General features: G+C 39.3%; 1 pseudogene; it reads right to left on the bottom strand.

Annotated features, from left to right (window-relative positions):
- Window positions 1–543: 543 nt before the first annotated feature.
- LOC115290561 overlaps window positions 544–26675 on the bottom strand; it is a 28986-nt pseudogene continuing 2854 nt past the window's right edge.

The following is a 26675-nucleotide window of genomic DNA, read 5'->3' as shown; positions in this document are numbered from 1 at the left end:
AAGGTAAATACCACACACCAAGAGGTAGCTCTGTTGCCTATAAATGCGTCAAACACAGGACTCTCAAATACGATTGTCATTGAGCTGCCTGGAATATCACACCTACTAGGTGGAGGGCAGAACGTCTCGGGGTTTCCTTCCCAAGAGCTTATGAAAAAAACTCGGTTTACGAGGGTAAGACTTGTTCCTATCTGCCCACCAATAGTCATTTTTAGAATATGCTCATGTTTAAAAAAAAGCATTTTGCAGCCTGATGATTTACGAATGTTAAACATTTAGGGTGACTTTGAAAGACCTGTGTGCATACAGTTAACTAAAGATCAAAACATGAAAGGTTTTCATGCCAGTCACTTAAGTAATAACAATACCTAAAAGCAAAACGGTCTCTCAACATTTGGTAGAATACAGGTGAAAGCATCGTATTAGAAGTTATTCCTTACAAAGAAATCTCTTTAAAATATAAAATGATAAACACGATCACAAAGTAGTTGAAGGTTTCTCCCAAATCTTAAATGCTGCCAAGGTCCAAAAGGCACACAGAGCTCACGAGTTAAGCATTGTTAAGGCTGAAGTAGCTTTGGTGGGTTTCTCTGGGTCTGTATGAAATAGAAGCCAATAATAAGGAGTCCCTTCGGGGAATTCATCTGCTGAATGCTTTTGAAAGTTTTCAATTCATTTCTTCACCTTTTTACCTGTGATGCCAGGGCAGGCGGCTTCTGCCAAGGCAATATATTTCTGGAGTTCTTCAATTGCCTGATTCCTGCTAGCATTGTTCTCATCCTGCTGTTTAAGTTCAGCAAATGCAGGTGTGATTACCATAGACAAATGGCTCCAAGTCTGTGCAAGATCTTGCTCTGTAGTTTCTTTAGATTGGGCTTCTTTCACATGGGGGTAAAGCTCCACTCAGTAGGAGTATAATTTTCCCTGCCGGTGGATTCCAAATCAGAGCCCTCAGAGTCAGTTTCATCATTTCTGTGCCATTTTGTCTCCCATCCCTTAAACTGATCTATCCGTTCCATCAAATAAGAAGTCTTCTTTGAATTTTTTTTTTTTTTAACAATGAATTTGTGTTTCAAATGTTATTTAGCTGTAGGACAAAATGATGGATCTTTGTTCAGGCAAGCATCAATAAACTCCTTAAAGGACTTAGTAAAGTTTCCTCCAAGAGTTGGGGGATTGTTTTTTGGAATAAGAACAAGACTCTCATTGGATGGACATCACAGTTAGGTGGCTTGCCCTTGGCTAGTTCAGTATCAGTCATTCCCAATGACCAAATGTCAGCTTTTGAGTTATGAGCCCACAGTCACTCCAAAGTCAGCAGGTTTAACATCTTCTTGTTCTGACAGCAAGGTGCTGGCAGCTTTTTATGTGTCGGTGAAATTTCTTTTCTGAATGCAGATAATCCAGACCTTTCAACATTTCCTTTAGCATGGTAGCGATCTGGGACTCATCAAATGGACCAGCTCGAGGAAGACCCAGGGCTGAACCACCACCGTCCAGGTATTCCATTATTAATTTTGAATGCTTTAAATATGATCCATAGCATTTTGTTACATGTGAGCTGTCACACTGACTCAAAACAGTGATTTCTTGCTGAATGCCTGCAGTTTCACCTTCCGCTTCCTTGGGGTCTATGATTTTAATAGCAAGCACCTGCTGGGTATGGGCCCAAATTCCTTTGAAAACTTCTCCAAAGGAGACTTTCTTGATGTGTTTTAATTTTGTGAATAGTTCTTCTCGAGGGGCTGTGTTATTCTGCACCCCGGAAACTTGGACAGCCCCCAGTGAGCAGGCCACGAAAGCGATGCTGTTCCGCGTTGCTTCTGCGGTGGTGGCGCCCTGGTGTCCGACCTACCGGCTCTGCTCCAGGGGTCGTTCAGCGGCACTCCCAGGCTTTTTGACCTGGGCTTGGAAGGACGCACAGAAGTGGGGCGACTGGGCTGGTGGGCTGAGGGATAGGCAGTTCGTAGCTCAGCCACCTGGGACTCAGTTTATCTTTCAGAGGCCCGCTGGCTGCTGCTCTGCTGCAAGCTCCACTGAATCGGTCGGGGGAGGTGCGGCGTGCGTGTTGGTGGTGGCTCGGAACTGTCCTTGAATGGTGTCAGTGGTCTATGCGTCGCCGCTGTATAGTTATAGGTGTAAAGGAAGGAATGGTTCTTACATCAGAGATGGTTGCTTTCACTGTACCAACTTCCAGTAGGCCAGTGGTTTTCAAAGCAGCTTTCTCGGAACCCTAGCACCTTCTGAACTGCGTCAGTGACTGGACAGAGTGGGCAGAGTCCAGGCTCCTGTTGTCACATCAATCAGAGCTGCTCTGGGCTTATCTGTTTCAAGTTTTTTCCCTTTTTTTGTTCTATTTATGATTTCATTAAACAAATGTTTGCCCTGCTGCAGCCTTAGGTAAAAATCAGTTAGTCCTTAGAGTCATTAGTGCCCCCCTCCCGCTCCCACGAGTACACAAGGTCTGAGGCATTACCACCAGCATCCAAGTGGAGGACAACAACCAAAACCGGAAAAAGCAGCCCTAAATTTCACCCATCACCCAAAAGGTGGTGCATTTTTGGTAGATGTGGTTGGGATGGGGATGATTTTCTGGAATGTTTGGAATTTGCTATGCCAGGGACTACCTGCTCTGGAGAGTCCTGAGCTCTGTTCTGAAGTCAAGGGCGCGATTCCCCATTCTTATTTGGGAACTGAGTTTGAGAAGAGCTGTCTGCAGTTTCAATGCTGGTTTCACTCAAAGTACTTGCATTACAAGGACATTACAACATTTGCTCTTTTGAAAGTTTCATTTTTCAATAGAAAATATGGGTGAGTATGTTGTGCTGCCTGCCGTATGTCTCTGACATTTTGAGACAACAGTTTTTAATGATGTTTAAGATTAGAGTGTTTAAAAATTTTTTTAACATTTATTTATTTTTGAGAGACAGAGAGAGACAGAGCACAAGTGGGGGAGGGGCAGAGAGAGAATGAGGCACAGAATCCGAAGCAGGCGCCAGGGGCTCTGAACTGTCAGCACAGAGCCCAGTGTGGCAAACTGTGAGATCATGATCTGAACTGAAGTCGGAAGCTTAACCACCAGAACCACCCAGGTGCCCTGAGAATGTTTTTAAATAGACTCCACAGGTTTTTAGGTGTTGGTGGTGACTTATCAAAGTCATAGCATTAGTAAGTATCAAAGTTATTGCATTAGTAAGATAAATAAGAATTTGGGTATGTGAATTTGAAAAAAAAAAAAAGGAAAGAAAAAGGAAAACAGAAGATACCCCCCTGAGCATAATCATCTATATATGTACATAAACAATCATGTCCAATGTGCAGGGGAGACAAAGGTGTAGAGAACACATTGGCTAAGAAGTTCTAACATGCCTTCGGCCCCAACTGGAATTAAATGCATTCCTCAGAGGCCTCCAGGAGAGGAGAGACTGTGACATTTTCCACACGTGGATAAAATCTGGAAATTACCTTCATTCTCATGGGCTTTCTTTCTGGCCTTAGAAATGTAATCACATGTACTGGGTTTTGTACTGAGCACATAGACTTTGAATGTGTTCACTGTGGTCCCTAGATTTTACTGTGTATAACTCAATTAATGAAGTTTGGATAGATTTTCAGCTAGCACATCAAGGACAATGCTTCTTGAATACTTGAGAGTTTTAGGGAGACAGAGAAAAGGTGATTTCATTGCCAAATAAATATACAATGTGAAGTATCTTGCAATCTTTTCTTGTTTTGTCTTGTTTCGTGTTTTTGGTTTCATACAATCATTTAGATCTGACACCTGGCTATAGGTTTTTTGTGTAGGTACTCTTACTCAATTGGACAATTATATGTGACTTTAATTTTAATAAAAATTTCTCTCTGATGAAGATATCTTGTATAGCCTAAACTTTTTCAATTCATAGTCATTATTTCCTTTTTTTTCAGTTTTTCCTTAGGTAAGTTTTTCTTTCAGATTTTCTTTTATAGTTATTTTAACATTACTGATTTACTAGACTGCCTATTATCTCGTGCTATGATTTATCTCTTCTTATGAAGGTGTTTTGCAGGGATGGGACTTTCTATCATTGCTTTGTTTTTATCATTCCCTCTTTCCTTGCCATAGCATGCAAGTTTATTGTACATGGACAACTATATTTTTTAGAACTTGACACCTGCTTTCATAAGATTTTGGAAGGCTACAAGAGCTAAGATACAAGGCTACAAGATAAGTGTTTGCCATGCTCAGAGTTTTCTATATTTTTAAGTTCACCAAACACAGACGTTGACTAAGCATTTGCTACCTTTTCCTCCTGCACTTTTGGGGTGAAAACTGCTACCCACATGAGCTGGAATGGACATTTACTAAACATCTACTTAATGTTAACTGTCAGGATAAGAAACCCATATGCCATTTCCATTACTCTTTATAACAAACTTCTATTTAAAGTAGCAATTGCCTCAGTTCACCCATGTGACAGTGTAGGTTGTATCAAGTGAATCATATGGATTTTATGGGGCTGGGCATTTCTCATGTTTCTACATACATTTTTCAGAGTGCCATAGGGCTCTAGGCACTATCAAACAACGTTTCTGACATCCTGATGTCCTTGCTGTGGCACTCTATCTGAGATCATCAAATATTGGTGTTACCTTTGATGTGTTCATTTCTCCTCATGAAAAGGGGCTGGAGAAAATCCAATGAAGAGGGAGAGAGATGTCTGCCACTTCTTAATATTTCCACATCTAATTTTTCTACTAGGAGAGATTTCTAGAACTCAGTATTGAGGATCCACTGGGGGTGCCTGGCTTATAGGAAGGCCAACCATTTATAAATCTTGAGAGAGAACTGTGTATGTGAAATTATTTATTTGCTACTTCTAACTCTCCACTGTCATCTAAAGAGATTGGATCCCGGCTGGAAAAGCCAAGAGACCAGCAAATCAGTCTGAAAAGGGACATAGAAGTTGGGGTTATGGATGGTAAGATGGAGGCTGGAGGGGTGCATGGGGGGAAATGGTTTAGAGAGGAGACCTGCTGGCTGGGGTTGCTAGGGAGTTTTGAGCGGAGATATGTGTTTATCCTTCACAGAAACCTATGAAGAATTATTAGTCCCCTTTTATAGCTGAGGAAGCGGAGGCTGCCCAAGGCATATAGTTATATCCATGTAAAGCACTAGTTCAAAATAGCAGGATGTGTGTTTGTGTGTTGGGGTGGGAAGGCACAGAAGTGAACATCAAAATGATGTCCTTTTCCAAACCATGATAAGGTATATTTAAGGATTTATAATGTTTTATTGTGTGAACTAGAACATAAAGCCTTTTTAGGAGTTGGATCATAAAATGAATATTGAAATACTTCATTTTTTTGAATGAGAAAAGTTCTTCTCTGGAGTGTATGAATATATTTCTCATTAATGATTTAAAGTCGGGATTATTTTGGGGATAGTCAGAGTTACAAGTCTTGCTTTAGGGTGGTACTGGACAAGAAATGTGCTTTGAAAAGTAAAATGTTAGCAAGGGCTTGAACTCTGGTCTACTGACCCTGAAGCTGAGGTTCTTAATGACTGGGTCTTAGAGCTCATTAATAGACATACCTCCAGGTTGCCCATCAGAAGCATCCGAATTACTGTGTCATCCCCAAGGATGTCACTACCCCACCCAGGGGGTCCTGTGCTAGCAGGAGCAATGGTGAGAGGGGGGTATTACCATCCTTATTTGTTTTAAACCATTGATTAGCCGCTAATGTTTCTTTGTGTTATTCGTAAAAAATTCAACGGTAATTTGTAGGTGTTTTCTTTTCATGTTTCGATGTCCTACCTATCAGCAAATCAATCTGCAAAGATTCACTGAGTGGGAAAGGAATGAATTTAGACAGTCTCGTGAGGAGAATGAGACACCGTTTTTAAGAAGTAAAATATGTGGTGAAATATAATTTACTAAACTACATACACTCAAAGTGCTTGTTTCAAAACTATAGTGAAAACCCCCCACTTATTTGGAATAATGAGTTCCTTGCTGCTCAGTGTGTGATCCTCTCCCCAGCAGCATTGGCGTCCCTGGCAGTATCCCTGTTAGAAATGCGGAGTCTCAGGGTCCACCCAGACCATCTGTTAGCATCTGCTTTCTAACAAGGTTTATAGGTGATTCATAAGTACATTACAGTTACGGGAGCTCTGCTCTAAGGCACATGGAGGCTCTCGGGTGGATTAAAAATATCAAGAATCCTCTTTGCCCTGCCTGAGCTTGCTTGTAATGGCAATGAGCTGAAAGCACAGGAACTGGCAATTAACAAAAGGCGGCAAGAGTTAAGTGCTAAGCCAGTGGTACCAACAGAAAAGGCTCGAAGTGTTCAGAGGAAAGAGCAATCACAGCCAATTACATCCACCCAGGGATTTCAAGCTTCCAGCCTTCAGGCATTTCAAGTTCTTTTAACGGCCCGTGCTTGCCATTGACTCCTGCAGCCCTAGGGGGCAGTGTGGTATAGTAAAAATCGAGTGGATTTCCTCCCTAGGGTTCCTCTCAGTAGCCCCGTGACCTTGAGAAACCACTTAATAATCCCACTGAACTTCAGTTTCCTCATTGGAGGACTCAAATAAAATACCTTCCTCAGAGGGTTGTTGTAAGGATTAAAAGCAAAATAAATAAAATGTTCAACACATACTAGGCACTCTGTCTCTACTTGGTGTCTTCTCCTTGTCTATACGTAACGAATTCATACTTACAATGAAGGAACATATACTGTTTATTGATGCTCAGAGTGTTAATATGTTATATTGAAGCAAATAAATCTGAAAGAAGTTGTCAGCGGTGGCTAGCTTGAGGGACAGCTAAGTTTCCCAGAGGGCGTTGCTGGTAAGCAGTTTCTCCAAATGCCTGCTTAGGAAGGGCAGGGAGAGGTCTAACCACAGTGTTTGCTCCTCCTGGCTGTATTAATTCAGAAGATGCCTTTAGCTTCTTGCTGATTTTCCTACTTTCCGGAGCAGTGATCAGCCCAAGAGCGTGGCTCTGTTGTGGCCCTAAGAATGCCCACAGGCTTGGGTCCAAAGCAGTGCTTCTCAAGCTTTGGCTGTACATTGGAATCTACCAGGGATTTGTAAAAGCTACCGGTTCCCAGGGCCAACCCGAGAAGAGCCAAAAAAAAAAAATCTCTGGGGGGTAGTGTTTTAAGCACCCCAGGTGATTTTAATGTGTAGCCAAGGCTGAGAAGCACTAGAAACTGTTCATTACAGACGTAGGATGACTCTAAACCATTCATTACAGGCTTAGTGCTTAAATGCAAGTGAGAGACTTTCACCACAGAGGCTGTGTCTCCTCTGGCTGTCAGCACAGTCACGTGGATTTTCCAGCTCCTGAGAAAGATTTCAATGGTAGCTGTTTGAGAGTGTGACAGCTGAGGAAAAAAAAAAAAAAAAACAGAAGAAAAGAACTGAAATAAAAGCTAAGTTTTATACATCCAGATGTTAGATTCTTTTTCCCCCCATTTGAAATGGGATCTTTGGATGTTGTCTGGTTTCATTCTACATACTCTGTAGCATTTGGAATACTTGGTAATGAGGAGTTTATTTTCTTGAAATTTGCTTGCATCTTTGTATCTCCTCGTGATAGAGAAATCACTTATTTTCAGCCTTTTGTAGGGCGAGAGATTGATACATTTTCCCAATATTTGTGTGTTTCCTAAATTTTTTATTGGTTCTTTTCACCAAAATTAATCAGCGAAGACTTTTAAGAGTCTTCAAGTGCAATTTGAACAGCTTAAACACACTCATTGGAGTCAGTCAGAAGCAGATGCCTTCTAAACCCTAAAGCTTCAGACACGGTTAACATGTCTGAATTCATGTACAATGAACGGGAATAAGCAGAGTAACTTTCTTTCAGGGCTGAAGTGAGGATTACACCTGTTAATACTTCCAAGTGTTAGGAGCAGTGCCTGGTGCCTAGTAAGGGCTCAGGAAGCATTAGCTTATTTTATTATTCAGTAGGGTCAGGGTGTCACACCTGTGTTTAGAAATGGGTGGGGGGCACAGATGAGCTGGCTGTGTAGTGAAAGCCTTCAAATCATCTGTGTTCATGAAAATTTGAGACTGGAGAATAAATACAATAATGAGATGTTATTTATATAGAGAGAGTTTTATGTACCCATATAGATGATTGAAAAGGTTGGTGACATTCTGACATGTTTGCGATCAGTCCATGTGGCTCCCCTGGGAGAAGGTGTGTGCCTCAGAGCGGCAGGCAGTGCTGTCAGGTGCTATGAGTAATCAGGAGGGTTTTAAAAAAATTCTTTAATGTTTATTTATTTTTGTGCACGAGAGAGAGAGAGAGAGACAGAAAGAGAGAGAGAGGCAGAGAGAATCTGAAGCAGGCTCCAGGCTCTGAGCTGTCAGCACAGAGCCCGACACGGGGCTCAAACCCACAAACTATGAAATCAGGACCTGAGCGGAAGTCGGACACTTAACCAACTGAGCCACCCAGGTGCCCCAGGAGGTTTTTGTTTTATTTTTTTCTAATTTCTGTCAACGAAGACAGAAATCAACATGAATAAACGAAATAACTGGTGCACCCTTAGCAAATGGGACGATGTACATTTTTGACATATCACTCTTTTATATAATTTTCCCCACAGCTAATTTATCGGCACACTTTATTATTCCATGTTTAAAATGTACCTTGAATCTGTTTGCTTGATTTCTGCTAACACTGCTACAACCCTAATTCTACCCCATCTTCCCGTCCAGTGTACAGTTACTACAGTGATTGCCTCCCTGTTTCTACTATTCACTAGTTAGCAGGCAAAGTAATCTCTGAAAGCAGAGATCCAATCATGTGGCTTCTACACTGTAACCCTTTCCATTTCTTTCTAGTGATGTTTGAATCACTAGAAAGAATCAGACCTCCTTGGCATGGCATTCAAGGCCCTGCGTGATCTGGTGATCTGATCCCGGCCTGCCTTTGCAGTCCTACTCTTGACCTTCTCAACCTTTCACCTTTCAGCCCCTGTGTTCTCAGAGACCAGAATCTGCTGCCCTGGCCTTGGTAGGTATACTTCCCGTAGCCTGAGATCTTCCCTCCTGTTAGGGCCAATTCTCTCCCTGTCCCCTTCTTCAGATGGGTCCCTGTCTCCTCCCTCAGATGTGCATTTCTATGCCATCTCTTCAGAGAGGCTCCTCTGGGTCAGCCTGGTGGGCTTGAATCCTTTCCGTGCACTATTTACTATTACTTTCTATTATGGCACCCTGTTCCTTTCATTAACAGTACTCTTCACAGTTCATTGGCTCATTTCCTTGTTTAGATCTGTTGCACTCAATAGACTGAAACCTCAGCCAGGACAGGCAAGGAGACAGTGTTACCATTCGTGATCATCAAATAGCATGATATTTTTCCATATTTGACGGTGCTTGTTGTCTGGCACCTGCTATGAGGAGACTGTCTGCAGCGAAGGAACTCTTACCTTACTTCTATTACTGAAGAAGTAAATGGTCCCTAATGCAAGCTCTTGGACGAAGTACTAAAATGATCATACTAATTTTTTAAATGTGTTGGATGTGTTGCAAGGGGTAACTTTTTCCCACGTTATTTTATTATTTTATTTTAGTTTTTATGGTTTGTATATGAGCTAGATTTATTAAGTCGTGGGAGATACTCATGGAAAGTATTGTCAAAATACAAAGTACATGTTTTCAGATGACCTCTACTTTTTCGTGTGGAGAAAAAGATCATAAACACAGAGGAATATTTAAGCTATTTGTACATCTTAGAAAATAACAAAATGAACAAGATACATTAATAAATGGAGTAAAACAATAATTTTGAGTGTTTTATATGTCTCTCCATGATCTCATCTCATCTCCTTCCTCTCCTCTCCGAAAAAGGAATTAGAATTCAATTTTTTGTTATCATTGGCTCGGTTTTTTAAATGCTTTTTACCACATAGTATGTTTCCTTAAGAAATATATTATAGAATTTTACTTTTGACCTTTATGTAAATGGGATTATACTACAGATGTTTTTATGTGTCTAGCTTTCTTCTCTCAGTGTAGCTCTTGAGATGCATCTGAATCAGTAAATGTAGAGTTCATCTATTTTTGCTGCTATCCAGTATTCTATTGCAATGTCTATGACACACGGTTTTTTTCCCTCACTCTATTCTACTTGGACAATTGGGTTAATTTGCAGTTTTTCATTATTACAAATAATACTTCTATGAACATTTTTAGATAAAACTGTTGGTGGAAATATATGAATTTTCCTAAGATGTAGACTCATATAGAATCACAAGGTCATGTGGAATGCATATGTTCAACTTTACAAGAGAATGCCTAATTATTTTCCACATTGCACCAATTTAAACTCACCAGTAATATCTCAGAATTTCTTTTGGCTTGTATCTTAGTCAATACTTTCAGATATTTTTCAATTCTATGAGAATAAAATGGCATATCACTGTGTTTTCACTTTGCTTTCTTTTGATTAATAATGAGTTGAATGATCTTTAAACGGCCACTTGTGTTTCCTTATCTGTGAAATGTCTGTTGATGTACTTTGGACATTTTTATAAAGGATTGTCTTTTTCTTATTCTTTTGTGGTAGTTTCTTATATATTCTGGATCCTAGCCTGTCAGCAGTTACACATGTTGTAAATATCATTTCATAGAATGTAACTTATATTTTACCACCTTTAGTGTGTGTGTGTGTGTGTGTGTGTGTGTTCCCAAATAGAAGCCCTTACTTTAAGAGTAGTTGAATTCATTTATCTTTTCTTTATAGTCTGGGCTTTTTGAGTTGTTTAAAAGAAATTCTTTCTTATGCTGAAGCCATAAGCCATAAAGGTATTCCCTGATATTTTTTCCTAAAAGTTGTACCTTTGATATTTAAGTCTTTGATCTACCTGGGGTAGATTTTTGTCAATGACAAAGTGAGTATTTAAATCCATTTTCCCCCATCTGAGTAACAATTGTTTCAGCTTGACTTTTCAGTCCTTCGTTTATTTATTTATTTATTGGCCTATTTAGCTGTGTGATAGCCCTAATTTATTATTAGCTTTTATATGTGTCTGGTCTATTTCTGGGCTCTCTATTCTGTTTCACTGGTTTATTTGTCTATCCCTATGTCAGGATGCTGGTGACTAAATTGCTCTAGCTTTATAAGCTTGTATCCATAAGAAAAAAATGCCTCAGGTTGGCAAGTTCCACAAAATATACTGTTAGGGGCATCTGGATGGCTCAGTTGGTTAAGCGTCCAACTTCAGCTCAGGTCATGAGTTTGTGGTTCAAGAGTTTAAGCCCCACGTTTGGCTCTGTGCTGACAGCTCAGAGCCTGGAGCCTGCTTTGGATTCTGTGTCTCCCTCTCTCTCTGCCCCTCCCCCACTCACTCTCTCAAAAATAAACATTAAACATTTTTTTAAAATACTGTTAGAATTTTTTTGGCAATTGCATTGAATTTATAGAACATTTTGAAAAGATTAATATCTTTTAACATTGCTTATTTCTATCCATGAATAAGGTATATCTCTCTATTTAGGTCATTAATGTTTTAAACATTAAAAAATATTTTCTAAATAAAGGCCTTGCACAAATTTTGTTAGGTTTATTACTGAGCATCTTATTTTTTGTTGCTATTTTATTTAAAAAAATTTTTTTTAATGTTTTATTTATTTTTGAGACAGAGAGAGACAGAACATGAGTGGGAGGGGCAGAGAGAGAGGGAGACACAGAATCTGAAGCAGGCTCCAGGCTCTAAGCTAGTTGTCAGCACAGAGCCCGACGCAGGGCTCGAACCCACCAACGTGAGATCATGACCTGAGCCGAAGTCGGAGGCTTAACCAACTGAGCCACTCAGGCACCCCTTTGTTGCTATTTTAAATGATATTGTTTTAAAAGTAGACTTTCCTAACATCTACCAACTTACTGAAACACAATGGGATTTTATATATTGATATTATATCCATCAATTTTGCTAAACACTCAGTATTTCTAGTATGTTCTCTAAATATTTGGGGGTTTACTATGTAGACAATTATCATCTGAGACCATTTTTTTTTTTCCTCCTTTATAACCCTTGTTTTAAATTTTGTGTTTCTATTTTGCTTGCTGGGAAGGTATAGTGTGGTGGTTAAGAGCACAGGTTCTGAAGTCAGACTGTCTCACCCACCTCTGCTACTCACTTGCTGTGTGACCACAGACAGGCTATGAAACCTGAGTTTTCTCCTTGGCAAAAATGAGTAACAGCGCACCTACCTCACAGGACCGTGTGCGGATTAAATAAACTAATTCATGTAAAGTGCCTGGTACATGTATGCCTAATAAGTGTTAAATGTTATTATTAGACACTGCCATATAATGTTGAAATGACATATACTGGGTTCTCTTTTTATTTAATCCAGTTTGAAAATATTTCTCTTTTAGTATTTAAATACTTTTGTTTGTTTGGTCCCATGTAAATACCTTGGTGCCTAATTCAATAACCAGAAGGACAAATACCTCCAATCTTTAAAAAAATTGTTTTTTTTCTTCAGGAGTATTTTTGTTATTGTTAGACCATTGACTTTCATATAAATTTCTTTGCATTAGAAAAAAACTCTACGAGGTGAGGAAGTTGTATATTACTTTTCTTTTCATTTAGTGGTTTCACTAAAAATTCTTAAGTTCCTTTTTTAATTTAGCAAAGTCTAACATTAACATCATTACTTTTCTCCTAAAAAGAACTCATGTTAATAACCTGCAAGTTACTGCCATTGCAGTATTTTAGTTTTACTTTGCTTTTTTAAAAGCCTTAAAATATAGACACTTTTTCCTGATTATTAAATCATAAGGTCGATGTTTACATTTACCCCTGTTTATCATTTTCGAAGCTCAGAATTTCTTCTTGCATCTTAGTCCTCCCTTCTGAGATGATTTTTCTTTTTACTGGTGTTCCTCCCTTGGAAATTTCTTTGCAGTTTCTGTTGGTAGAAAATACTCTCAGGTTTTTTATCCCTCCTCTGATTTTTTTGGAAATACAGTTATCTTGTTTTTGAAATTCTTTGCGATTTTCTTTTATCATTTTGAAAATATAATTCTATTCTCCCCTGACTTCCATTGTGACTGTTGAAGTTAGTTTTCATAGTTTTTATACTTTCTCTTTATGCTGCCTATCTTTTTTCCCTGCCTGTTTTTCAGATAGTTTCTGTGTTTACTGTTCAGCAGTTACAACATAATGTAGAATTAGCTCCACCTGTTTTTGCACAAGACACTTTGCTGCTGAGTCTGAGGACCAGTCTTCTTAGTTCTGGAAAGTTTTCAGTCATTTTCTCTTTGAGTATTTCCTCCATTCTATTTTTTTTATTCTTTCCATATGATATTCTATACTTTCTACCACGTTGATTATCTGTATTAAATTCTGGATAGTTTCTTCATATCTATATTCCAGTTTATTAAAAAATTTTCATGCTATGTCCTATCTGGCTATTTAATCTATAATTGAATTTTTAATGTAATTTTATTTTTTTACTTCTAGAGATCAAAATTTGGCCTTCTGAAGTATCTTATTCCATTGCCATACTTTTATTTTTTTAAATGTATAAAACGCATTTTAACAAACTCATAGTTTGTGCATCTCATTCGCAGTCTACTGGTAAGGTCAACTTTTGCTCATGTTGCCTTGGTCCTCATGTTCCATGAATGAGTTCATGACTCTGGGTTATTCTGTCTAGGAATTCTTTGAAGTGTGGGCTTAAAGTACCTTGTCTCACGTAGGACTGTGTTTGTTTCTGCAAGGTGCTAGAAGATACTACCAACGTGAAGCCATTTTCAAGTAAAATTTAGCTTGCAGTTTTTGGACTACCTAGAGATAGACCTTCTATTTCTAAATGCACATGAGTGTGGACTCTATTCAGAACTAAGCGAGGAACTTCCCCTTCTCATTTTGTCCAATAGGGCTTTTCTGGAGATCACTTGCTGCTGTTGTTGCCTGATGGAAGTCCTAACTTCATTCACTTGTCTCTGACCTAAGATTTTGCATTTTGCAAGCCCTAGGCTTTGCCTCCTCTTCTCCACAGTCACAGTGATAAAGTTATGAAATGAGGTTCATGAGCAAATGGCTAAGAGAGAATTCTTGAGACATTTTGGTGCAACATGGTGATTTTATTACAGCATGGGAACAGGACCTGTGGGCAGAAAGAGCTACAGTGGGGCTCTGATGAGTGACTGATTATATACTTTTAAGTTTGTGGGAAGGAGGGGGGATAAAGATAAAGCAAGTTTCTAAGGAATTTTGAAGCAAGGCTTTCCGGATTTTGAGGGGCTAGCTGCTGTTAAAGTAAGAATACTTTCGGTTTTTAATGGACCATAAACATTTAGGCACTAAGGCAGCCATGAGTTCCTTGAGGAAGGTCACACTCTGCACATTGCAGGTGTCTATCAGTGGGCTGCAAGCTGTAAGGAGATTTAATTTAAGCTACATTTCTCTTGCCTTTGTTTCCCTCATCAATGGGACCATTATAACTCAGCATCAAAAGCACCAGGGGTTAGCATATTCCCTCAGAGCAGTACCCCCTCTAGAGTTCATTACCTCTCTGGAAGCACCATTTTGACTTTTTAAATGACATCTGCAGATTTCCATGAGCTTGTTATTAGCTCAGCCCTTTGGTTAAAATGCTGGGTAAAGATTTTTAGACATATTTTTGGAAGGACTTCTGCACCTCTAGTCTCTTATATTTATTCTATTTTGGAATTTCTTTTTGTTTCTGGTTTCTACATTTTAACAACTACACTGTTTCACAGAAGTATTACTTTAAAATAAAATAATAGTAGCTAATATTTATTTTACTTAAGTGTCAGGATTTGGTGAAGGGCTCGATATGTGTAATCTAATTGAATGCTCCTAACAACCCATCCTGGGACGTACAAAGATGATTTTTACTTTCAGGATGAGGAAACCGAGGTCTAGAAAGGTTAACAACTTCTCCCCGTTCACACTGCCAGCCTGTTTTGAAGCCATACCTCAACTCACGGTGATCTGACTCCATGATAGGTTTTGTTCTTCTTAGTGCCCACTTTTTACTGAAATATTTTGAACCTCTAGAAAAGTTGAAATAATCTTATAAACTTATACCCTCAATATTCAACTGTTTTAAACTTTTGTTGTATTTGCATTCTCTGTGTACACAGGTATTTTTTGCTGTAATATTTAAAGGCAAGTTTTAGATATCATGACACACCTCTTAATATTTAGACTTCATTTCAAAGGGAGCTTTTAGCTAACTTCAAAGTGGTCCTTTTGGTAAATTCTTATTGCTTTTCCTGGCAACTGGTAAAAATCTTTACTTGAGAGGAGGGATTCTGTTTTCTTGGAAATTCAGGGTTTAGCAAAGTGTCTGGTATACAGCAGGTGCCTCAGTGAATGGTCTCAAAAGATAACCTGGGTAAATACAAGAGGAAAAAAAGTTATCTAAGGTAAGACATTTCTTCTAGGAAATGGCAGGAAAATAAACATTTTGAAGGGGCTAGCCGTCTTTCCCTGAAGATCATGGTACAGCATATCACCCCGAGAAGGAGAGCAGAAAACATCCTGTATATCTGCGTGTACACGTAGTTATCTCCCTGGCAGGCACTACTTTGTCCTCCAGCTAGATGGTGACTCCCTAGGTGGGGGACTCTGTGTGTTTATCCGATTGTATGGTTTCTGGTACAATCAAATGAATGAATGAAATTTATTCCAATGTCCTGTTTATATAATAAATGTAATTCCTACCTTTGTGTTGTCAGTCTTCTTGCTACTGGAGCTAATTCTTCTGATACTATGACTGCTTCTGAAACTATTACTATTTCTGTCACCAGTATCCCTCTGAGGAAAGCAGGGCCAAGTGGGGGATATTATTTCCATATTATAGCTGAGGAATATTTGAAGTCAATCCATCCAAACTTGAATCTAGATGTTCTGGCTCCAAGTCTGGTGTCTCGTCTATGCCATTCCTTTTGATTTAGCATTTGTTGGGCTGTCACTATGTATCAGGAACTACTCTGCAGGTTAAAGTAGCTAAGAAACTGAGAGCAGAAGCGGGATGTTTGCAGAACTGCTGATTTCACTAACACCTGACATCCGTAATAAGACATGACCGGTATTAGTTGCTTTTTAAAACTCAAGCTATTATAAATAATTATGCACATACTAATAGAATACCAAATATACTTTCAGATGAACATATATTAATATATTTATAGGCATTACTTATGAGATATAATTATTATTTATAAAATGTATTTTGTATGTAAATATATATAAAGTGTGTGTGTGTGTGTGTGTGTGTGTGTGTGTTTGCATAGACTGCAGTGACTTGTGCCTAGCTCTGCCTGCATCCATGGATGGGAAAACAAGAGGTAAGGAATCTGATGGGCCAAGGTAGGTCTAAGGTTCCTTGGGGCTGAGATGGGAGATGAGAGCTAAGAAGGAGTGAAGTGATTGCCTTGAATATCGGTTGGAGTCAGGCTCCGAGTTTTGGGGCTAGTTGGTGCCTGATGTGGGAGTTGGTTGTCAGAATACAGATGTGGGGATTGTTTGCACCCTTTATACCTCAACACACCAGCTACCAGCGTTCTGAGCATACAGAGGCGTGTGTGAGGCGCTTGCTGAAGACGGCTCACGAAATGGCAGAGGAGCCAGTGAGCATTGTATCGATTGGTTTCAACAACTGCCCTGTTCTAATCCTGAATATATCCCTAGGTTTATATTATCTTTCCTTTCTGAGAGCCTTTTGCTCTCAGACAAACTGAGGCAAACTGTGGCTAGATTATTCTCCTCTGATCTCTAAATTGATGTTCAATGTTTTTAAAGGGAGGCAAACATGACAAAGTTCAGAGTGAATCTGTGTGACAAATCAGTGCTTAATGATGGTGGTCTAGAATGTTGGTTCAACCTATTCCCTTGAAGACAAAAGATTTATTGTGTTCCTGGATCTTTATACTCACACTTGGACATGAATCTGTCTCTGGCATTCAATAACTCTTTGATGTTTACCTCCCTTATCATCATCATCATCTACACAGCTATTACACAGTTGCAAAGGAACACATATTTAGTATCAGGTAGCAAGTATAGAAACACTACACAACTGCTGAAAATCAACTGTAAATTGGCAGTTTTATTTCATGCAACATTCAATCTTTTGGCAGTAACTATCTCTGCATAATCTCCAGACTCTAGTCATCATAAGGAACTTCCCTGGCAAAAATATTGTGAATAATATACACAAAATCATTGGAAAAAAAAACTTGGTAATGTCTATAATTCTTTCTATTTATAGACCTCAAACTTCTTAGAGGAATATCAAATATGGTTGCAGCAACAAGTACATTTTTAATGGCATCCTTATTTCATTTTTAAGCAAAATGGAAGGAACCAAAACACTGGCTCAAGTTCAGACCTTAAGTATATTAATGTAGAAATAACATAGGGCATTCTAGATACTGTGCAAACAAATCATCAAACAGTGAGGAAACAAGATGCATTGAGAAATCGTTTATTTAGACTTTATCCATTTTGGAACCTATAGACTTGATGCTAGGCATATTCCATGCAAGGTAAGAGTAATTGCATGCTCTTTTGGGGGAGCGATCAGGTAGCCCTCTGGTAAAAAGTGGCATCCTGGGACCCCAGGTTAGTATTTAGTAGAGTCATACTGACCAACATACTCATCTGCCTGCCACTTTTTAAAACCATCTGCCCAGGGAAGAGAGTAAGATAGAAGGTGGACTTAACACCAAGCCTTGGCTCTCGTTGACTGTAGAGCAGAGATGAGAGGGTGCTGGAGAGTGAGAGAGAAAATAAAAACACACCCACCGCTGATTTTTAGATTTTGAACATTTGAAGTATGTTGGGGGCGGGGAGAGGCTGGGAATGTGGGCCTTCGTAAAAGAACTTCCTATGACTCTGTTACTTCTTCCTCAAGAACCTGCAGACTATTTCACACTATGGAGTTGAAGGCAGAAAGCTCAGTTTTGATTATTTGCTCTTCCACTGAGTTCTGGGCTCTAGCTGGAAACTCCTTTCCATCTCCTACATTCATTGTCTCCCTGGGTATAGGGAGAGAGCTTATCCACATGGACCACTTCCCAAAGGAAATCAGCTCATGAGAAAAGAGAGACTCTCTGGCCCCCTGACCCCCAACAGCATGAATCTCAGGGTGGAAACAAGCTTCGAGCAAAGCTCCTTCTGAGCCCAGTAGTATTCTCACTTCGAACACCTTTTCTCCTTTATTGTTCAATCCTTGATTCGAAACGGCCTCATGTTGAATATATATATTTCATATATATTGTTTTCATAGATATATTCATATATATTCCCATATATTTCATATATATTTCACACATATATATGTATTCCCTTCACCATTATGTTTTTAATGCCACACATAGCCTCTGATGTATCAAAGTTTGGATGAACAAAGGAACTTTTTTTTTCTATTATCTGTGCTTCCCTTGGGCATCTTCCTTTAGTATTGTCACTTCCTTTTTCAATCCAGAGAAGCTGCACTCTCTGCAGAGCTGGGGCCTTGTCACACTTCCTCTCGGCCACCCCCCACCCCAGCCGTGATGAATCTGCTCCCACCTGTGCTTTGTTGAGCTGTGCTAGCAGCTCTGGAAGACGTGTGAGAATGTCCGTGTGAGAACACGGAGGCTGAGCTGGGCTGAGGTGAGCCAGGGCGGTGCCTGTGACTTACACCCTAGTGTGGCCTGGGATGCTCTTCCCTTCTTGTGAATCGAGTAGCTAGCATGCTAGCGTGCTGCAGGAGGCGTCTCTCATGGTGGCTAGGAAGTGGAGTCAGCGATTTCCTGGGTCAATTCTACCTCCATTTTCACTGTTTGTATTAAAAGGTTAATTGCTTTACACCTGCACATCACCAGCCTGGCTTCTCCAAGAAAGCAAAACAGTGCAACAAAAGCTGTATTTCTACTCTAATATCATTTCGCTGCATCAAGTGCACAGAATCTCTTTATTGGAGGCCAAATGCACAATCCCATTTGAGAGACAGTTGCTGTTGGCAGCAAGTAGCAACTGCTTGTTCAGAAACCCTTGAAGATATTGCTTAGTCTTTCTGTTTACTGTGAACTGGTAGAGGATGATTCCTTATTTTCTAAGGGCAGTCTTTAATGAGCACCGGTTGGCTTTTTGATGTTGTCCTCCCACAGACTGTGGGTAAAGGCGGTGCTAGGAATCATACATTTCCAATTGTAGAAGTATTTTGTATCGAACCCTGTCAAAAATAACACTGCCTTTGGGACACAGAAAATCCAATTTGATAGCAATGTTTCTGCTCTTTTCTCTTGGACACACTGTATCGGTTAGCATATAGTCTTGGATCTCAGCCATTTTTCACCTGGAAAGTGATGTGGGTTCTGTGCTGTTGTTGGTGATGGCTTGCAAAACTATATTTATAAGCAGTCTTATCTGAAAATGACCCAGCTTAATGCCTAGCAGTTTAAAGGGTGGAGAGAAGAAAGGAGGAACGTTATTAGTCTATATGCTTTCCTTGAAAACTCTCCGTGTACGTAAAGTGCTCAGGCATTTCATAAGGGCACTCCTCCATCAACTGTTCTATACCTAAAACATCCTTGGAAAAAGAGAAACAGGGATTGGGGGGCTGTGAGGGGAGGTTCTTGTACCTGGCATTTCTACTTTCTAAACTGGAGACAGATGATGGATGAGGGATTGTTTCCCCAGACAGATATCCATTGTGAGTTTGTAAATAGTCACTCATATCATTTGTTCACTAATGTATGAGGAAATTGGTTCATTAATGTATTCAACATGAGTTTAAGTGTCTACTGGGTGTTGAGCAGGACTAAAAAGAATAAGACCTCCTGGGTCTTGTCCTCAAGATCATGTAATCTACTAGGGGATAGAGACAATAAAGCATTATAAGGACTAAAATTCAGAAATGTACAGATACAATGTCATCTTGGGGCAATGTTTCTTAGCCTTTTATTTTTTTCATTATCCTATCTCCCAAAAGAGCCTTTCTAGACATTTTCATCTCAGTAACTTCTTCCTACATTAAATTAAAAAAATTTTTAAATATTTATTTAGAGAGAGCGGGAGACACAATCTGAAGCAGGCTTCGGGCTCTGAGCTGTCAGCACAGAGCCTGATGCAGGGCTTGAACTTATGAGCAAGATCATGACCTGAGCCAAAGTCGGACGCTCAACTGACTGAACCACCCAGGTGTCCCCCACATTAGATTTTTAATACTACACATATGTTGTATATCTGTTTAAGTACTAACTTTTATCTGTGTCTTATATAAAAAAGGGCAAGATTTTTTGCCCATTTGGGTGTGATGTCACCTCCATTGAGAATGTATGTCTTAAAGAAAGGAGAAGTCTTTTCTTACTCAGGAGAATCCAGTAGGAGCATATAGAAGAGAGATGTGTTACCTAAAGTATGAAAAGATGAGTAGGCATAGTTTTAGATAGAAAAAAGAAGATAGCAGTGTAAAAATGGGAGCAACATGTGTCAAAGAACAGAGGCATGAAAGGGGACGTTTAGCATGCAGCATGTATGGACAGAAACAAATTTCTTTTAAGCTGCAATCTATTCCAGGTGCAGATTACCTGACTCGCCTATCATGTGCACCAAGATATTGATTATGATTGGCAGGTTCTGGCTAGTTCAGGTAAGTATCTTAACAGTATCTCAAAATATTCCTATTCTTGTGATATTTTTTTGATGAAAAAGAATTTATCAAGAATGTTTGTGCTTGAAGTTTGGAATAAAAACTATGTTTATTACATAAAAATCCATGAAAAGCATGTATAGGGGAAGAGAGGTAGAGCACAGAGAATTTGTTCAGCCAGTGACACTATTCTACATGGATGCATGTCATCACATATTTGTCCAAACCTCTAGAATATTCAGTTTGGAGAGTGGACCCTAATGTAAGTTATAGACTCTGGGTGATAATGATTTGTCAATGTAAGTTCATCAATTGAAACAAATACACACTCTAGTGGGGATGGTGACAATGGGGGGGTTGTTATGCATGTGTGGGAACAGGGAGTTCAGGGTCATCCTCTGAATCTTCTGCTCAATTTTCTGTAAACCTAAAACTGCTCTAAAAAGAAATTAAGTCTATTTAAAAAATCCTTAAAAGGTGTAACTAGAGTAATTATAAGAAGCAAGAATTTGGAGTCAAATAGAGTTAAGGTTCAAATTCCAAATACATCAGTTAAATTGGAAATTGAATGACCTTGAGTAAACAGCATCTCTCAATTTCCACGTCTGAAAAATGGGGGGGGGGGAATCTCTATCATAGATGTATTACAAATACATGCTTACCCACTCTTTAAAGATGCCATCTGGGAGAGAGTTGTCCAGAAAGCATCCCATTTACCATGGCATTAAGAATGCTGAGAGTTGAACTAACATCTTTAGAGAGTTCTGCAGATAATTCACTGTAGGTCAGAAAGGAGACTGGGATATTCTGCCACTGAAATAAACTTCCTAAATTTAGTAGGGATAAAAGTAATTCTAGAAGTTCATTTAGAAGTCAAGGGGGATAATGGGGATTTAATGATGATAGTGAAGCAGGGGTCAGACGGTGGTCAGGTGGTCAGAGGAGACAAAGTAGATATGGTTACTGTAATAAACAGCAGAACTAAAATAGTAACAGTATGTTTTGATCTATTTTGGCATTGGCTAATCAATCATGGTGTCCTTTGGACTGAAATTGATGGGTAGGCTGCTAAAGTTGCATTTGACTCAAATAAGTGAAGGGCTCTGTATCTTGCAAACAGTAGTCTTGACTTTAGTCACCATGGAAGAATCCTGGATGGAGCCAGTCCACAGATAGAGAGATCCTTAAATGAAGGGGAGACAAATTCCCTTTGAGGAAAAACCCTGCTACAATGCCAAAATTATACTGTACATCTTTCTCTTAGCTTTCCTTAAAGGGACCATGGTACCGACCTGGTGTCTGTGCACTGGGGAAGGAGAACTAACTAGACTTTATGGTTTTGAGCTGACACTAAGTCTTGGAGACTCAAGACTCTGTGGTCCACCTATAAGGATTAAGGGCTTGAGGAGTTCAGATAATTAATGAAATTTTGGCTTGTGCCCATCTCAGAGTGGTCCAGTTGGTTCCCAAGTCTATCTTGTGGTTATTTTTTCAAGTCTGGAATTTATAGTTAGAGGAGACATACTTAGCCACTAAGAGAATTTCCACACTAATTTTCTGATCCTTGAAGAGAGGGCTGTTTTGGTAAGAAGGATTGCGTGGAAGCCACTAGGAAGGCTTCTACCTTCAACTAAAAGTTATACTGCATTCTTACAGGGTACAGAGAATGCTGAAATTTGTGCCTTGATCAAAGATTTGAAGGATGCAGGCATGGTCATTCCTACTGCATCCTGATTCAAGTCCTTTTGCTGAGGACAAATGGATTTTGGATCTTAGAGGATGACAATGGGGTTTTTGTAAACTTAATGAAGTGGCAAATCAAATTCCAACTGCTGTTCCAGATGTTTCCCTTCCTGCAGAAAGTCAATAACCCTGGCACCTAGTATGCAACTTGGGTAGGTTGTAGGCCCTAGTGATCTGCCCAAATGCTAATGTAGGTGTGGCAAAGGTATTTTGAGGATATAATTAGGTAGCCAGTTGACTTTCAGAAAGAGAGATTATTGTAGATAACCTGAGTAAGCCTGATTCAATTAGTTTGAAGACTTCAAGAACAGAACTGAGGCTTCCCTAATGAAGAAAACAGTTCTTCCTATGGATAGCAGCATCAGTCCTTGCCAGTTATGCCATGGATTTGCAACTTGCCTAGCTAGGTTTCATAATCATATAAGCCAAATGCTTGCCATCAATCTCTTAATATATATTTTCTACTGGTTCTGTTTCTCTGGTTTAACCCTGACTGATACAGCAATTAATGTAGTGAATGCTTTTTCATTGTATATTTTAATAATTATTATCAGAAACAGTTTGCTTTCAATAGACAAAGTCATCAATACTCCTTCAGTGTACTACCTCTGGATTAAAATTCTTCAATTTTATGGTATAATCTTGTCCATGGGGACCTTGATTACCTCATTATTCCATAAGACACCATTCTGCTCCACTGCTTTGATGATATCTTGCTAATTGGACCAGTGAGCATAAAGTAGCAACAACTCTATACATCTTGGCAAAAAACATGCAAAACACAGGGTAGGAAATTACTGTCCCCAAATTTAGATGGCCTTCTACTTTGTGAGAGTTCTTGGCATCTCATGGCACCTTGACATATCCCTTCTAAATTGAAGGCTGCTTATAGTCCCTCCTATGACAACGATAGTGGTGTAGCACCTCAGGCATCTCTTTGGATTTTTGAAGGTAGCACACACTCATTTGGGCCTGATACTCAGACCCATTGATCAAATAACCTGGAGATCTGTCGGTTTTGAAGAGCTTCAGACAAGAGAAACTCTGCAGCTGGTTGAAAGTGCCAAACTGCACTGCCACTTAGGGTCTATGACCCAACAGGTCCCTTTGATGGTGTGTGAAGTGAATGTGGCAGAGAGGGATGTTCTGTGGAGCTTTGACAGGACACTACAGGTGACTCACGAAACAGACCTTTAGAATTTTGTATTAAAACTATGGCACCTTCTTTAGATAACTATTCTCCTTTAGAGAAACAACTTCTGACTTCCTACTGGGCTCCGCACTTGAAAATGGACTACCAAGAGAACCATCATAAACTGCTTGTTAACTAACTCAATAAGACATCATGTTTAGCAGCATTCCATGATCATGTATAGGTGATATGTGTGAGATCAGCCCTGAGAGATCTTGAAGGCTCAGGAAAGTTGCATGGGTGAGAGGCCCAGCTGCCCATGGTCTTCACTCCTGCCACATTGCTGCCTCCCTCTCATGAACAGTTCCCCCTTAACTGATGACTGAGGAAGAAAAATTGAGGCCTGATTTACAAATGGTTTTGCACAGTATGATGGTATCATGTGAGAGTAAACAGTGACAGCACCAGAACCCCACTCTGGGATGTCTTTGAAGAATAGTGGTGAAGGAAACCCCACACCCCGACAAATACACAGAATTTTGAGTACAATCCCTGTCTTTTTTTCCTTTTTCTTGGGAGATGAGATGGTCAGAGGTAGGTAGAGATCTACATTATTTCAGGGTAAGTGGCTAACAGTTTGGCTTGGTGGTCAGAGGCTTGGAAGGAACATGATTTGAAAGTAGGTAGCTAGAAGATCTGGGAAAAGATTTATGGAATACTCTCTCCAAAGCAGTATAAGGTGTTTCATGTTCCATGTGAGTGCTCATCAAAGAAAAATCTGGGTAGAGAGGGATTTTATTTGTTAGGTGGAGAAATGGCCTGTCTTGTGGACGTTAGGCCATTTCCCCAGACACTCCTATTCTTTCTAATGAGCTCGTGAACAAATGGCCATGGTGGTTAGGATGGAGGTTATGCATGGGCTCAACAACATGGACTTTTACTTACTAAGACTGAATTGTCTATAGCTACTGATAAATGTCCAACATGACAACAGAAAACATCAACCCTGAGCCACTGATTTGTCGCCAGTTTCTGAGGGGAGTCAGGCAGCCACTTGGTGACAGGTTGATTATACTGGACCACATCCATCTTGGAAAAGACAGCATTTTGTTCTCATCGAAATAGACTCTGCATGTTGATTTGCCTTCTCTGCTTACAATGCTTCTGACAAATTCACCATCCATGGATTTGCAGAATGCCTTATTTGTGTCATGATATTCTACAAACCATTGCTTCTGAAAAAGGAACTCATTTTAAAGGAAATGGGCTTGTGCTCATGAAATATGCTGGTCTTACCATGATCTCCCTCACCATATAACAGCTTATTTGACGGGATGGTGAAACATCCTTTTGAAGACTCAATTATACCACCCTTAGGGTAATAAAACTTTGCGAGGCTGGGGTAATGTTCTCCAGGATATGGAATATGCTCTGAATTATCGACCTATATGTAGTGCTGCTTCTTTTATTTAACATTAAAAGAAAGTTTATTCATCAGTAGTCACCTGGAAACTTAGTGTTTCTCACACTAGTGAAACAACAGACACTAAATAAATACATATATACAAAAATAGAAAGAAAAGAAAAGAAAAAAATAAGTGGTTACTATACTGGGTTAATTTATGCTGTCAAGAAAATAGCTATCACATAATTGTCCAGAGAAGACTATGTATGGAATGCTGAAGATTCATGCGAACACCTTTTAGTACTTCCATGTTCTGTGATAGGAACAATGAGAAACTGCCCCAAGCTGACAAAGTCTCTTGAAACGAAAGTCTCTGTCACTGCACAGGAAGGAAACATGACCAGCAGAAGTTCTTGGGGAGAACAAAATCAACACAGAATAGGTAATAGGAGAAGGGCACAGCAAATACCAGTATGACCATGGGACCAGTTACAGAACTTGTAGAGTTATGTATTTTTCTTACTTGCTTTTATATAAATATATTCATATATATACAATTTTTTCCCTCTCCCCTGGATAACAGGTTATTACAGCAGCAACTTTTTTCCCCCACTAACAAATATAAGATTAATAGTGGTTAATTTTATATCTCAGGATTTAAGTTACAATGTATCAAAGTGAACATGTGACTCAGGTAGAAGAGGAATAAATTTCACCTAGAGATGGATTAAATATATGTATTCTCTTTCGGGAAGAGGGTTAGCAGTTTTTGATGGTGTGACATTTGCATTAAGTAGAAGCATCTTTTTGCCTTTACGGTCTTTTTTTGAAAGTTGAGTATGGCTAAAAGACTTGCATGTGGATGCTTAGTTGAAAGGGTTGCAAAGTCCTGGATTGTGTGATAATCGACTTAGGAATTATATTTTCTAGAATCAGTTGAATGGCTAGATTAGAAGTGCCCAAAAGGGGAACTTGCACAAGATTTAGGAGGTTGAAGTGAATCAGTGGTCGTTGTTTTGGGAAGGTTGTAGTGCTCAGACACTGTGACCATCAGATGCGAAGGGGTCTAGTGGGTCCCAGCTGGTCTGCACTCTGTTCCATGTCTAGCTCATCTCCCTAACTGCTGGCCTTGCTGACCACCAGTGGCCCCAGGCCAACCACCAGGTGCTCGGCTGTGAACCCACACAGGTGGCAGCTACACAGAAACAATGATTTCCATAGATCCCTCCATGAGCTCCTCCTTTGTGGTCTTAATTTGGCAGCTAGAAATGCTGGTTTTTGGATTTTTCCACAAGCTCCAAACTATCAACCCATGCTAGCTAGGCAGGCTGACTAGTAACTCTTGCTCTGGCTCTACAAATTTTCCTATGAATTTTACTTCCTCAGCCCATCTCATAAGTATAAATTTTAATTTCTATAATAACTTTCTTTTATTTTTTTATTTATTTTTTTACACAATTTATTTTTTTAACATATGCAATTATTTTCCGTCATTTACAATACAGTAGTTACAATGATACTCCAAACAGAAAAGCAAAGTAAAAAATCAAAACCCCCACTTCTTTTTTTTTTTTGGTTATATTCTATATATATATATTTTATTTTTTATTCATTTATTTTTTTATACAATTTATTTTTTTAACATATGCAATTATTTTCCGTCATTTACAATACAGTAGTTTCAATGATACTCCAAACAGAAAAGCAAAGTAAAAAATCAAAACCCCCACTTCTATTTCATGTAATTAGACTTATACAGAAATTAGAAG

Source organism: Suricata suricatta, chromosome 4, assembly GCF_006229205.1.
Source record: "Suricata suricatta isolate VVHF042 chromosome 4, meerkat_22Aug2017_6uvM2_HiC, whole genome shotgun sequence".
Lineage (NCBI taxonomy): Eukaryota > Metazoa > Chordata > Mammalia > Carnivora > Herpestidae > Suricata > Suricata suricatta.
Note: the sequence above shows the minus strand (reverse complement) of the source record. Positions and strands in the feature narration are given on the sequence as shown.